This window comes from Aegilops tauschii, chromosome 6 (genome assembly GCF_002575655.3).
Source record: "Aegilops tauschii subsp. strangulata cultivar AL8/78 chromosome 6, Aet v6.0, whole genome shotgun sequence".
Classification (NCBI taxonomy): Eukaryota; Viridiplantae; Streptophyta; class Magnoliopsida; order Poales; family Poaceae; genus Aegilops; species Aegilops tauschii.
Genome location: NC_053040.3, coordinates 144,337,770 through 144,341,669, shown reverse-complemented (window position 1 = coordinate 144,341,669; position 3,900 = coordinate 144,337,770). Strand labels below are relative to the sequence as shown.

Below are 3,900 nucleotides of genomic sequence, written 5' to 3'. Positions count from 1 at the left end.
CGTTATCGAAAATTCCTATTTGACGCATTCTGCATCAAAGTGTCGGCGCGCCGCACACCCCTTCACCTGATTTGGGCCAGCCTTTTTACTACCTGTCCGCTGTCTCGTTTCCTTCCTCTGTGCGGCTCACTGTTTCTTTCTTTCATCGCTCCAGAAGTGCCTCCCCCTTCCTCTTCCTCATGCCGCATCCCTCTTCCTCTTCCTCCCTCGTGCCGCACTCCCCTTCCTCCCTCTTCATCTGCTTTTTCCTTCGGGGATCCCACTCCGACAAGAGACCGCCGCCCTGGTAAGCAGCCGACGGGCCTCTCTCCCCTCGATTCGTCTGAGGCATCGCCGATCAGATCTGGCTGACGTCGTCGCGATGGATGTTTTTTTGCAGGTGCTCAGTGCCTCCTCGTCGGCGTCGGTGTCATCTAGGGTTCCTTCAAGGTCGGGGTCGTCTAGGGTTCCGTCAAGTTCGTCATCTTCAAGGTAATGCCCCCAATTCCCCCCCCCCCCCCCGCTGTGTTGTTCGTGTTCTCTGTGTGTGGTATCACCAGATCAAGGCAATTTTTGTCGCATTTGTGTCGGTCCAGCGTTTCTAGGGTTTGTAGGAGGTTTTGGTGGCAACAGTGGAGCGATTTTTTTTGTTCTGATTTGGGTGAATCTGAGGCTAGACAAGAGGGTTGCCTCCAGAATTTGGATTCAGGGTGTGAATGCAGCATAATGATGGTAGGAGGGTGCCTGTTCATGTGCTTCCCCAGAGTTTTTGTGTGTGTGTGTGTGTGTGTTGATGTTGATGATGATAGGTGTGTTTTTGTAGGATGATGCAGAAGTCCTCGTCTCTTGATTATATGTTTTGTTAGTTTCTGTGATGTGTAGCACATGATGGACACTTGTTAGGATGTATTTTGTCGAGAAGCAAGCACCTATCAATATTTTAAGCTCCAAGGAATAACATTTTCATGGAGCCATTCAGACTGTTTGTTGTATGGTTCTGCGTGCGTGCGTGCCTGCACAAAATGTTAATATATAATGGAGCCCATACCGATGTAATAATGGTCCAGATACTCGGCTTTTCCTCTTTGTGCTGTTCATGAATAATAATGTTTAGAATTCACATTTGTTCTGCGTGCGTGCCCATACCGACGTAACCAAAAGAACAGTCTGAAGTTTCTGTAATGTGTTTATTCGTATTCATAATGTGAATTGTTTGAGCTCAACATTGAACTAGTTTGGCTCACACCACGACATTTTTTTCTTTTTCAGTTTAAGCTCAAAATTTGCTATGTCTCTTGTCCTTCTTCTGCAGAAGTATTCCATCGGTACAGCAGAGAGAGGACAAGGGGCTCATCAAGGCACGCGGTGCTAGGCACTTCCATTCGACGGCCCCACTGCTTGTTCGACATCCTATTTCAAAACAGCCGTGGTGAGCTCTTGGTCTGAGCTCATGGTCCATTGATTTTTTTCCATGTATATATCTGTGCACTGTAGGCCAGTGTCCGTTATGCCCATGCGTTGCACGAAACATCAAGATGCATTTATGTGAGTAGTTTATCTTGTGAGAGAAAAGGATGAACGAGGGAAGGATTTATTTGCAAATGTGGAGAGGGGTGTGGGTATCTTTTTGCAAAATTGCCATAGTTTCCTTCCTATCCGTCAGATATAAATCGGATGGCCTATATTGCAGGATGGCAGGCACACCATCAACACCAACTCTGTTTTTTATAAGAGTAGAGATAGTAGGTGATGTGACTATAGTTTTTGATATAGGATGTTAACCTAGTAATACAAGATGAAACTTGCAAGATGTACACATATTAGGTTGATACTTTTTGTTGATGCCGAGGAAAAAATATTTGACTTGAAGAACATTTTTAAACTTCATAGAACATTATTTATTAGGGAACAATTTAGTGTTTTTTAGAACATTATTGAGGGAACATTATTCAAGCAACAACAAAAAATTGTTCACCCCAAGGAACATTATTCAATTATCATCAGAGCAATACTTGTCCCCCCCCCCAATAATGTTCCTTTAATAATGTTCCCCAGTTAAATGTTCATTTTTTATTAACCAGGGAATTATAGTTCCCCTACAATTTTCACTGATTAATGTTCCTTTAATATGTTCCCTAAATATTGTTCAACTTTTTTGTTCCCCCAATAATGTTCCCTAGATAATGTTTCTTTAATATTGTTCTCCAAAATGTTCCCCAAATAATTGTTGATGCCGAGGAAAAATTATTTGACTTGAAGAACATTTTTAAACTTCAGAGAACATTATTTATTAGGGAACAATTTAGTGTTTTTTAGAACATTATTATATTCAGAATGTAGTAAAAAAATTCCTTGAAGAATGTTCCCTCATTAATGTACCTTTAATAATGTTCCCCAAATAAATGTTCAATTTCTTTTGTTCCCCTATAATGTTCTTTGAAGAATGTCCCTTTAATAATGGTCTCCAATTAAATGTTTATTTTTTTTGTCCCCCCAATAATGTTCCCTGAATAATGTTCTCCAAATAATGTTCCCTCATCAATATTCCCTAAGAATTGTTGATAGAACGATATTCCCTTAATAATCTAATTTTTGTTGTTCCCTCAACAATGTTTGAACTATTTTGTAAGCGCTAAGCAAATTTTTATTGAGGGAACATTATTAATGGAACAATTATTTATTCAAGCTTCGAAGAACATTATTCAACTAATTTCTTTTGGCACCCAGGAACATTTTGCAACGAACGTTATCCAGGGAACATTATGCAGTTATCATTATTTTACAGAACACTATTCAAGGAACATTTTTTCAAGTAGCATTAATTGTTGATGCCGAGGAAATATTTATTTGACTTGAAGAACATTTTAATACTTCAGAGAACATTTTTTTATTTGAAGAACATTTTATTTTATTTTTTATTTGAGAAAATTATCCAATGAACATTATTCAAGGAACAATTTTTTATTGAGAATCTAGTAAATATTTCTTCCATGGAAATTTATATACAACATTAAGCAGCAAACTTCAAGGTTTTGTTTGCTGCCACATTCGAAAATTCTAGTTCTTTCAACATAGGAAATTTTGAATCAAGATTTGTACCAGCTCCCAAGGTCAATTTCAGGTGGGTTTTCCATGGAAATCTCCCCTTTTACAAGATTTGTACCAGCCACCACCAACATTTTGGTTATTTCTCCTAAAAAACAGATTAAAATTATTTTAAATTCACAATAATTTCCATCTTGAGTATGGAACTGATTGTGCTATTATTTTTTTCACAGGTATGACTCAGGAATTTTCCTTCTTCAGTATGTTAGAAGTACAAAGGTCTCGGATTGGAGGGGTTCTCTAATGTAAGCGATAGACATATTTTTCCTTTTTGGTCATTAATTGGAACATATCAGGAATTAAACTGCACTTTTTCTAAAATACTGTAGGATGATTTACAAGCTCTACGTCAAAATTCCTTTTTGAGATTGTAACTTGCAAGGACAATGAAATTCAGCTGCCGTTAGTAACTTCTTTCCTGCAGAGACATGTAAGTTCTCTATTTATTTGTCTCCCAAGGACAGAAAAGAGATGTTATTTTCTTAGAGCCTGTTCTTTCATACCGAACATGTATATGTTTCAGCAGGGTTTCCACATATTCAAGTGAAGCTTTGAAGGCCAATCTTTACTCATTCTGCATATGTAGTCACCTTAGGTAACTTCTGAAATTAGCAGTTCCTGTTAGTTAGTGTAACAAGGTTCACCCTAAGAAACCCATTGATCAAATGTTTTGCACCTGTATTCCCAATTAACATGTTTCTTCTTTCTATTCTCAAGGGTATGATTATTCCTATTAGTTAGTGTACAGGGTTCACCCAAAAGAATCTGAATGATGAAATGTTTTGCACCTACATTTCCAATTAACATATTTCTTCT

The 3,900-nt window shown here is 38.2% G+C and overlaps 1 long non-coding RNA gene across 1 annotated transcript; it reads left to right on the top strand.

Annotated features, from left to right (window-relative positions):
- The first annotated feature begins 445 nt into the window (after positions 1-445).
- LOC120966293 (uncharacterized) lies at positions 446-3,330 on the top strand. The gene is made up of 3 exons (XR_005759726.2): positions 446-471; positions 1,292-1,419; positions 3,258-3,330. It is a non-coding gene; the product is annotated as an uncharacterized lncRNA (long non-coding RNA).
- The last annotated feature ends 570 nt before the right edge of the window (positions 3,331-3,900 follow it).